The sequence below is a fragment of the Rhinolophus sinicus genome, linkage group LG04 (assembly GCF_036562045.2).
Source record: "Rhinolophus sinicus isolate RSC01 linkage group LG04, ASM3656204v1, whole genome shotgun sequence".
Lineage (NCBI taxonomy): Eukaryota > Metazoa > Chordata > Mammalia > Chiroptera > Rhinolophidae > Rhinolophus > Rhinolophus sinicus.
Genome location: NC_133754.1, coordinates 104,624,328 through 104,636,262, shown reverse-complemented (window position 1 = coordinate 104,636,262; position 11,935 = coordinate 104,624,328). Strand labels below are relative to the sequence as shown.

The 11,935-nt window shown below is 42.4% G+C and overlaps 1 protein-coding gene across 5 annotated transcripts in view; it reads right to left on the bottom strand.

Annotated features, from left to right (window-relative positions):
- FGF9 (fibroblast growth factor 9) overlaps positions 1-11,935 on the bottom strand; it is a 184,523-nt gene that overhangs the window by 145,638 nt on the left and 26,950 nt on the right. The gene's annotated exons all lie outside the window — the stretch shown is intronic.

Genomic DNA, 11,935 nt, shown 5'->3' with positions numbered 1-11,935 from the left:
GGTCAGCGTTGCTCAAGCAGTAGTTTGCCGTAATCAGAAGTGCCTGGACGCTGATGGTAACCACTTTGAGCACCTCTTGTAATTGCAGACACCAAACGTGACTTGTATTCATCTTTATCAGTATATATTGAGTATCACCATTTTAATACAGTTTTCCCTTCTTAAAATGTGTATACAACTTTTGGCACCATATATATATATATATATATATATATATATATATATATACACATATATATATATACACACACACATATATATGTATGTATATATATATATATAAATATAAATATAAAATTAAAAATTAGTATCTGTGATGGCATTTAGTAAGCTGCAAAATGCTAAATATATATACATGTCATGGGATGTAAAAATACCGTGTTTCCCTGAAAATAAGACCTAGCCAATCAGCTCTGATGCATCTTTAGGAGCAAAATTAATATAAGACCCTGTCCTATATTAGATTATGTTATGTTATATTATATTATACCTGGTCTTATAGTAAAATAAGATAGGGTATTATATTATATTATACCCAGTCTTACATTATATTAAAATAAGACCAGGTCTTACATTAATTTTTGCTCCAAAAGACACATTAGAGCTGATTGTCCAGCTAGGTCTTATTTTCGGGGAAACATGGTACAGCATAGTAAATAATACAGTTAACTCTATAAATGTAACACATTCGAATTTTTTGTTCAGAATAACTAAAGCACAAAAGATTCCAAATGTTTTCATGTTAGACTTTTCTGCAGGCCAATAATCGGAATGAGTGAAACAGGCAAAGGACACCTAACTGGATGAGTTGTCCTCATATTTACCCTAACACTTAGGATGGTGACCATCCTGGCGGGGGGAGCCCTGGCTGAAGCCAAGGTTCAGATAACTGCTTCACTTTTTATATATTTTTCATAAAGTACTTACTACATAGACCAGCATCAGCAACATAACAAGTGATTGTCAGATGTCATCTGCCCTTTGAGCAATGGCATTTGCGTCCTACTCTATAGGCATGGATTTTGAACATCAGTGTACACAGAATCACCTCCAATGCTTTCTTTAAATGCAGACTTCCAATCCCCAATCCTTTACAATTCTGATCCTAAAAGTCTAAAAATACGTATTTGTAACAGGCCCTTGGGGGAATTCTGCTGCAGGTCATCTCGGTCCACATTTTAGGACATAATGCCTTCTGTAGTGACTGAGTAAGTCTCCCTGAGCACAGAGAAGTAAAAACAAATATTCTAGCCCTCCCATTTCCCTGAACATCAATGGAAGGGCCTCCCACCCCCAGCCCGCCCTGCAACTTAACAAGCCACATTCTCAGGCACACACATACCTAAAGAAAAGCTGAACTCATTCCTACATTCCCAAAGCAAAGAGGTTCCACACTGTCATAAATGTGGTGCTTCTCCCTGCCCTGAGTCCCACGTGGCCCCACCGCCTGGGGCTGCTGGTCATTGAGAGGAGGCAACAGACTGACTAGCTTCTGCATGCTTCTCACCACTCCACTGACGCTTCCTAGGTGGAACTTTTAAAAAATAAACCCTAAAATAACTTTTCCCCTTGTTCATGCCCACCTGGCCCTTACATAAATAAGAAAACAGAGTAACAAACACATGTCCACACACAGTCAAAACACAGAAGAGATCAGGGCATTTGACGTGCTTCCATTTCTGTCATTCAGGCCCAGAGGACAGATAGCAAACTATACATTGCCAAAAATACAGCCATCCTTTTTTACATGCACACACCTGAGGACTCAACTTAGGACACTGAGTTCACAAGTACTGGCTGGCAGAACCCATCCTCTCCAACTGCAGGAGAGCAAAGGAGGAGAGAAAGGGGGAGCATTGGGCAAAATCTATCACCCAACGTAAGACCACCTTCTCCCCATCTCTTGTTTAATTAACTGAAGGCTTCCAACCTACTCCAGAGCTCACACGGGCATGCATTTCCAGACAGGTGCCCCCCAGGTGATCAGCAAGCACTGAGTGGCTTTGTAACAAAACGTTATCTCATTAGACAACTTTTTACTGAGTAGAAAAGGAAAAACAAAAATTAAAAATAATGCATCTGACAAGGAGTGAAATGACAGGCAAACTGGACTGCTGACGTTGGGCATATGGGGCCAAGAGAAGTTGTCCGTGCTGCCCTCCACAGCACAACTCCATGTGGGGTGCCAGCAGAAGCGTCCCCCAGGAGGAGGGGTGCCCAGTGGAGAGGCTCCCTTCGCCTCTGCTACACGTGAACCCAGAGGCACCCTATTCCCAGCAGCCACCCTGCATCCTCTGAGCAGGGGAGATTCCCCTGACGGTGACTCCCTTTCACCTCTGTTAAAACTGGCGAAATAAAATGGTGTGTTAAAGATACTAATGGCTATTTGGTCTTTACATCCATATGTAGAATAAATATTGTCCTCACAGGCAACATTATTCCTGGCTAACAATGGCTGGTTTGCGGTAATTAAGTAAATTTTCTAAACAAATGTTCACTTTTTTCTTAACTTAACAAAATGGACCAAAGTACAGGGTTGTATACTGAACCTTTAGTTCTACAAAGGACGTGAAAAATGAATTCAAATTGAGCTTTCTTTTCTCAGCAGGAAATAGTATAAGCTGACTCTTCCCTTGAAAAACAGCCTGCTTCCTCCTCCTGTTGGAACATGAGTTGTGCATAAGCTTGTATTTGCTTTGTATACATGTCACACCTAGAGGACAGTGGCCTGTCTCTGTGTGGTCACACACACAGGTGACCACAGCAGGAGACGGCTGCTATGTACAGTGGTGAGGAGTGGGGCTCTGGAACCCGAGGCCCACACGAACCCCAATGTGGACCCTCGCTGGCCATGGGCATCCCAGGGCTTATTAACGTCCCCATCCATAGAGCAGGTGAGAAAGAAGCATCTGGAGACAAAAATGCACGCAGAACACCACCGGGCCCCCCAGGATGCTCTAGACAGCTTGTACACAGCACAGCCTGTCAAGATTGGACAGGCCCTTAGAAAACAGCCAGTGCAACTTTGTCTGTCAAAAACGTGGGACAGGGAGACCCAGGTGGGAAATGATTTGCCCCCACCACCACCACCACTACCCGTCTAGGTCACAGGAACTCATATGGTAATGAAGTCACTAGAAGTTTCTGGGGCCCCTACTGAGACACATTGAGAAACCTGGCCCTTCCCTTTTTCTTCACTAAGCAACATGATGCCTCCAAACGCACTGGGTCTTCTGTCCCTGGAGCCTTCTGATGCTGCTTCCCAAAGGCTGGGAACTGGGGGGCTGCACAGGAGACAGGTTGGGGTACATCACCCCTCACCTAGCACTCACTCATGCTTCCTTCCTTCTTTGCCTCAAAATGTAGGCTTTTAAAACACCATTTTGCAGGAGCAATGTGTGGAGATGAAAAAAACACAGATAATGAACAAAATCCTACAGTGGTAGGTATATTGCAATCTAACAATGAAACACATTCATTTTCAGTATTTAAGAAAGAGTCTCATTTTATATGTTTTGGGGGTTTTTTTCAGTATATGAAAAAAAAACTTTTTAAAAAAAGGTTGAACAAGCTAAGAAATTGAACTAGTCTGTTCACTGCTCAGTAAACACTATTTCCCCTAGCAGGCTATTTTAGCATCGTTTATACACATATAACTTTCTAGGCAACCCAAAAAATAAAGTGAATTATTTCATATAAAACAGTATAATCTAATATCGGCATTTTTTGTGATTGTTAAGAGTTCAACTGCCTCATACATGGGAGGGTTGTAACTTCAGTTAACAAGTTAAATGAGATTGTTACAGACATTACATTGCAAAACCACTGGGATCTTTCAGCTCCTGTAATTATTACACAATGGGTATAACGCCACTCAGATAAGCTTATATACCTTAAAAATTTTAACAATCATTAAAAATTAAAGACCCTGTTACTTTTCTAGACCAGGTATATGCTTTTAAATAATTTCTTCCTATTTGGGATATGTCAATATGTGGTTTTTGTTTTACACAGATCCATAAAGTACAAGATTTACAAAGTAAATAATCTCTTTAATCATACTGTGGTACCTAGTGTTAAAATTTTTAGATGAGGTGGATTTATTTATGGTATGTATTTGTACTCCAAAGTGATTTTTCTAAATTAAAAATAAATAAATGAAAGCAAATTGGGACCACAGAAAATATATTAACCTTTAATTCTTATATATATGCAGAGGAGAAAAAACAGTTTCTGCCTTCACATGAACTATATACACTTTAGAATTGTAGAACTCAGATGTTTTAAAACTCACCACACGTTTCCAATGCAGACACTTTATAGAGTATTCCACTATAAAGTGATCAATTCGTGTTTTATTGTATTTCCACATTTTAATTTTTGTTTTAGATTATTTAACTATAGCTGTTTATAGCATACCTATCTTTGAACTGTTGGATTATACCACTAGGCTTGGGTGGAGAATATGGGTTTAATTCAAAAGTCTACTAAAGCCTATGGTTTGGAACAAAATCTGGCGAACGTTAGCAACTATGGAAACCCCTTTTCACTTTATATCATCAAATTCTGAGCAGTGGGAAAAAATTGAAATTAAAACTTTAAAACTTTTACCTTTCCTATTAAAACTAAAGTATGAAACAATAATGTGAAAATTATAGTACACCCCAGAGCATGTTTAGAAATGTTGTAAGACTCATACGGACACTAATTTAAAATATTACATAATTGGAAAATGTGTAATCCACATGAGCTCAATTCAATGTGCCCAATTCATATCGATAACCATTTAAAAACTGAAATCGGAATTCTTCAAAATTCGAGACTCAGTGGTTCTCATTGAAAACGTATAAACTTATATCATGTTGCTATTTTCAAACATGATTTCCATATTTGCTTATATATGCAAATACATGGCTTTAAACACATTGAAATGGTCGTACTGACTCAACTCAAGGGCTTGCTTCAGCTGTTTCAGGAACTACCACGACACATCAGCCCGAGTCTGAGCTGCACGGAACCTGACAGGACTGTAGAGTTCCGAACGCATTGTAAGTTAATGATTTGATGTCATCAGTCGTTCTCACATCCACCGCTTATTACAGTCATGGCGTTTAAACCTCCCTTAACCACAATTATTTGAACATGTGTTCTCTTCCTCATTAATAATCTAGCAGTAAAGTCTTAATGGGAGTTGTTGCAAGGATCAGGGTGATTAAATATAATGACTAAAGGGCCATTAATAAGAAGCCAGGGCTTTTAACTCTTCTCTCCTGGGAGAAGTCCCCAAGTAGATAGAAAGCAACACACACGCAGAGAACAGGCGGGCGGCACTATTTCCTGTTTTATTAGAAGCTCCAGTTCAGATCCAAACCGCCTTGTGCCCTCAGTGCAGCTCACCTTCAGACCCACCTCTCAAAACAACTTTAAAACTCCCACTATCCCAGATGGGCCCGTTAAGGATTGCCACCAGAACTGTGGGACAACTGAGTCAGTCGTGTCTGACCAAGGAAAACAAAGTGAAGCAAGTAGGCAGAAAAGTTTTCTTTTTGTTGCATCAAAATATATAGAAAATTAAGAATTCCTATTGTCTCCACTCCTCCTCCACCAAAGCAAACAACTAACCAAGCAAATAACAACAACAACAGAAACAAAACAAAATAAAACAAAACGGAAACACCTTCCCTACAGAAGCTGCTCACTTAGGTATCTGGGGACTCAAAGTTGGGGCCCAGTCTGAATCTAGGGGCACACACAGACCTCTCCAGCCTTGGGGCACCAACGCTGCCAAGGACAAAACCTGCCAGATGTACCACGGGCCTGGCCAGACACCTTAGGGGCCTTCCTAAGAAGCTGCCTACAGACATGGGCATATGCTTAGCATATCACAAAAGCTCATAAACTTAAGATTCATTTTCAGAGAGTCCCACGGGGAAAAATAACCTTACTCAAGGTATAACAGAATTCAAATTTGAGAAGTTCAATATTCACTTTAAGAACTAGTTTCGCTTGTGTCAGTGTGTAGACAATGAACATTTCATTCTTCCACAGAGAACCCTATAGGAAAAATTTACAATATTTTTTTTGGGATCTTAGAACACCAAATTAAAAAGAAATCACATGTAACATATCTTACCATAGACAATTATCTGATAACAGTAGTGTGTCATCCAGTGACCACTTAAAACGCACACCAAAGATATGCAAAAAATGAAAAAACGTCAAACTAAGTATTACTCTATGTAAAAACTGAGTCGGATGCCTCTGAAGAATCAGGATGACAATGGAGGAAATGTGGGAAGTTAAAAGGCTGATAGGCGACGTTAAGGAAATAAGGAATCAAGAAAAGGATATTATACAAAGACAGTTGAATCTAACTACTTTGTTTCCATGATAATCATCATGTATATACTGTAGTGGGTGAAATAGAAAAAGAAAAATGTACCAAAGATATTTCTATAATAGACAAAGCAGGTTAAATTCGGGACTTAGTTTGTGGAAATATGATTAGAGAAACTGAAAAAATAACAAATATAAAGACAGGATAAGCCCTAAAACAATTTTTAAAGAACTAGAAAACTCCCAGAATTTCCTTTGCTAAAGAAGGCCAAACTACACACACACAAACACTCACACACACACACACACACACACACACACACACACACACACAAAACCTGGTCACTGAGGGTGGGCTGATTAACTATGCTGGGCCTCAATTTCCTTCTCTGGAAAATGAAGGAATTGGACGAAGAAATTTCTAAGGTCTCTTTCATTTTTAGATTCCAGTGATTCAGTCTTGGAACATGAAAATGTGGAAAGCAGAGCTATCCACAATAACTCCAGGACACGTTGAACAGGAAATGGAGAAAGAAACTGCAGTGGAATTGGAAAACAGGGAAAGACACCAAATAAAATGTGCTGCAACAGTCACCACAGCAGAAGGGATGGGGCCACTGGTCAGAATGCAGCCAAAGAAATGAGGGCGCTTCTTCCAGGAAGGAAGAAGGGCAGAGAAGAAGATTTTGGCACAAGGCACCCTTTCTCTCTCATCCCTGGGAGACCATTAGGGCGATCCCCTCCTGGAAAGTGTCTTGCCTACTACTTCCTGGTGTCTCAGGGCCTGCCACTGTCTTCTTCCCAGTGTTGGCTTCCATAAACATGGCCCATTAATGAACCTGACCAACAAACCCTACATCATGAGCTCCCCCACGAGGGTTAAGGGAGTCAAAGACATGGTAATAGAAGGAGACTGGACTTCCAGTGGAGAGCACATGATAGAGTGTACAGAGGTCATATAATAAGTTGCATACCTGAAATGTTATTAACCAATGTTACCCCAATAAATTTAACTTAAAATAAATAAATAAAATTAATCTTGATAAGTGGGCTTTATGGTTAACACCTTAAAATATAATTTGAGGGCCGGCCCGGTGGCTCAGGCGGTTAGAGCTCCATGCTCCTAACTCCGAAGGCTGCTGGTTCGATTTCCACATGGGCAGTGGGCTCTCAACCACAAGGTTGCTGGTTCAACTCCTTGAGTCCCGCAAGGGATGGTGGTACAACTAAGATTGAACACGGCACCTTGAGCTGAGCTGCCGCTGAGCTCCCAGATGGCTCAGTTGGTTGGAGTGCATCCTTTCAACCACAAGGTTGCCGGTTCGATTCCCGCAAGGGATGATGGGCTGTGCCCCCCGCAACTAGCAACGGCAACTGGACCTGGAGCTGAGCTGTGCCCTCCACAACTGAGACTGAAAGGACAACAACTTGACTTGGAAAAAAGGCCTGGAAGTACACACTGTTCCCCAATAAAGTCCTGTTCCCCTTCCCCAATAAAATCTTTAAAAAAAAAAAAAATAGAGTTGCAATGATGCCATATGACTTCCAAAGGTAGATTATAAAAAATATATATATATAATTCGAGGGCTGCCATATTTTGACCAGAAGGACATTTTTTATTTTTATAGACTATTTCATAAATCTTTGTCTCAGAATTCAAACTTGCAGGAAACATAATTTCTGTGCCTCTCCCACCCATTAAGAGTATCGGAAATTGCACAGGACAGCATTCCCATCATTGCCACACATGAAGAACACTAAGGGAACAGCTGTTACTGAGCAGCCACAGTGAGCCAAGCACTGTGCTGGTCAATTTACAGGCACCACTTCCTCTAATCTTCATGGTAACACTGTGATGTGGCTTCATCAGCCCTGTCTCATAGTCACAGCTCAGCAAGTTTGAGTAGACTGTCCAAGGTCGCATAGATAGTAGGCAACAGAGCTGGGATTCTAAGCCCTATGTTTCCACTACTCCATGCTTTAATTCCAAATTCAACCTGTTCAGAAGGCAAGTACAGTCGAGTTAGACTTGACTACTCCATCAAAACACATCAAACTGAAAATCAACTTGAAAGAGAAGAAGGAAAAATAATACAACCGAGAGAAAATTATCTGAACCATACAATTCATACGGAAAATAGGTGGATTGATAGATGGATGAATGGATAGGATGGGATGAGTGGAAGGATGAAATGGATGGATAGACAGATAGATGGGATGGATGATAAATGGATGAAGAATGTATGAATAGATGGGATAGATGTGTGGGTAGATGGATGGATTGATGGGTAGATGGGTAGATGGCTGGATGGATGGATGGCTGGATGGATGGATGGATGGATGGATGGATGGATGGATGGATGGACGGATGGATGGATGGATGGATATGTAGGTGGATGGATATGGGGAAGGAAGGAAACAAGGACCTAGAGAATACAAAGAAATCTAGAACTGTGAGCAGACAGCAACTGTTGAGAATGCACAGTGCAACATGTCAGCTAAATAGGCAAACATTGCTCAATGCCAAAGCAAGGCAAACACAAAATGCACCACAGGGAGAGGGGTGTCTTTGTCATGACATTGGCAAGTCTCTTCTTGGAATACTGAATTGAGCTTTGAGCACTTCATCACAAAGGAAAAGCAAATCACATGGGAAATTTCAATGAAGAATTACAACACTACAAAAGAAACAGATTAAAAAAGAAGGAGATCAACTAATGTCAGGATTTGAAGCATTTACAAGAGGACAAAGGAAGACAACTCTGTGTGTGTCTCTCCCACTTCATACTGTAACCTTTCAGTCCTGCAGAGGAGCCCACTGCAGCAGGGGTGTCAGGAACGCAATCATTTTTCTCAGTGCCTGCTGAGATGCTGTTGAGGCCACCAGGTCAACAGACTGACAAATAATGTCTTTGCACAAGTACAAGTCAGTCCCTGACATGGGGAGAGTGGGAGGATGAGGTGGCCAGGCCCTTGCAGAAGCTGCCCCCAGTGCAGTAAGTGACTACTGCAGCTCCAGTGGGGCTCAAGTGCAACTCAGGCCAGGACACAGAGCAACTTAGCAGTACCATCCTTGAAGGCTAATGATAATGACAGGCGAGAACCCTCCCAATGTCAGCAGTGTAGCCTCTTGCAGCAGCTCAGAAAACAGAAGCACAGGCAGGACTGTGGCAGAGAGGCAGAAGTAAAGATAACAGAATCAGGAGACAGGTAGCAGCCCCATGTTTCCAAACCCTGGAGCAAAGCTGCCTTCACACAAGCTTTTTTCTCTGAGAACACCTGCCTACTCTTCTCCACCCCTTCTGTGAATGATGCTGACATTCCCTCCAGCTCCCTCCTCCAAGCTCGCCAAGCCCTTTTTGTATATAATGCCATTATAACATTTATCATACCAAATGATAATTCTTGGTTTGCATACTGACTCCCCAACAAAGTTGCATGTTCTTCTTGAATCAGTTTTAAGATCACCCACAAGAGGAGGTGCCATTTGCATTTGTGCATCAGCCAATCTCATTATTCGTGGCAGTTCTGCTCTGTAGGGTCCCCAGGAACACTGAGTTAGGAAACATGGAACCATTGCTGCTGAGGGAAACACAGGGTGAGGCTCCTGCCAGCCACTAGCCATAATGCTTTTGTCAAACACTCAGTACACAACCCTGTTTTACGTATGCTTCTGTTTAACTTAATGTTGATTCATCACCGAGGAACTCACAACCAACGTTGCTGAAAGGAATGTACCTAACATGCATGCTTGCTCCACAAGGGGACATCACAGCCTTCCTGACCCAGGGGCACCAGACAGCATGCAGTCCAATGCTTTGGGGCATTTTAAACTGCAAAACCACCAACAAAAAGCACAAAAATGTGAAGGGGGAAAAAAAAGAAAAAACTGGCACTAAACAGATCCCAAAAAGGACACCTGTTTACAGTGTGAGTTGGAACAAGGCAGTGTCACCTGGTCAGACCTCAAAAGTAAAATTAGATCATGCCCCTCTGACGACTCACACTTTGCTTCTCTGTGTGCCTGTGAAGGACCACAGAAGTACCGTGGGGAATTACAAACAAATTTTAGCAAGTAGACCTGCAAATAATGAGATCAACCATATCTCTAGCACTAAAGCACCTGGCACATGTGAGCAGGAGGTGGTTTCAGTGTTGCCTGCTGACCTTGTGAGAGCAAGTGAGCAAGTGTGAGCATGCAAGTGAGTGGACGGAAGAGTGACAAGTGGAGAGCACGTGGCAGGTCTGCACGTGGCTGCCCACAGCTCTCATTGGAGGAACTCAGGAAGACTGATCGACTTAAGAGCAGCAGGAAGCTCTGTGACTGAAACAGGCCTCCACCGAGGAGCAGTCAGGGTTCTGCGTGACCAGCAGTCCACTCGAGAAAAGGGGACAACCCTGGAGAGGTGAGGTGAAGGACCAGCAAGGAAACGTGGTCATGGGAGCTCAGGAAGGGGCAGAAGGAGTGGGAGAGCTTCGAGACAGGGACTTGGTGCTTTTATTGTCCTGAACACTGTTTCCAACTGCTTGTGCTCACGTTCCCAACTGAGAGATGCACTGGGCTTCATAGGCACAGTGAGACGCAGGACTAGGAAACCCGAGTCCACATGCTCAGCGCTTTATAAATGAAATACTGCCGCACACACATGCTGCTCTTCTCAAGTGTATACATGAACTGCTCTGTAAAACACTGATGAATTCACAGGAGTTTTGGCCATAATGTATTTTTTTAATCAAAAGACACAAGTACAATCACTATCAGGTGGGGCTCCCTGACACCCTTAATCAGAAAGGGAGCCTTCTACTCCAAATGGTCAGGTCACTCTGGTCTCCACGTCCACGCTTCCAGCCTCAAACACCTATTCAGAAATTAGGTGCTTGTAAGCCAGGGTCTGCCTGGTCTTCCTTTTATAGAAAAAATAAACAGGTGATTTGGGACCCCACTGACAACACAGTCACACATTCAATATTTATTAAGTGCCAACTGCATGCAAGATACTGTTTGAAGGACTGGCATTCCACGGGAAACAAAAGTGACCACGTCCCCACCTTAACAGGGTCCCTCCCATTTGTGACATGGATGCTCTACTAGGGGCACTGAAGAACTGAGTGCCCATCGGGGTTCCACCGCAAGAAACAGCTGTGGCAAGTGCCACTCTCTCAAGCTCTGCTCATGAGACTTCTCTGGCAGTGGGCTCCGAACACTCAGCAGTGTGGGGCAGGAGGTGTGACAAAACCCAGGGCAGGAGGAGAGGGGCATCAGGATTGTGTGTGAAAACCACGCCCATCTGGAGGAAGGTCCTGCTCCGGGACTCCTGATCTTGAGACCTGGTACCCAGAACACCCTCCTGCTGCCAAACGGGCACAACCTATGAAAACTAAATCCTCTGCAGAGCCTGTGAGCACTCCAGACTTTTGTCCTGTGCCTTTGGCAATTACTGACTCGGACATTTCAAACATGCTTCAGACAATTAGTAAATGCAGCTAAATAGTATATACTTAACTAAAGTTAAATAAATAGATACATTTTTAAAAAGATGATTTCCACTCACTAACTAATGGCCAGGAGCATAGATGCTAAGGACTGCTAAACAGACTA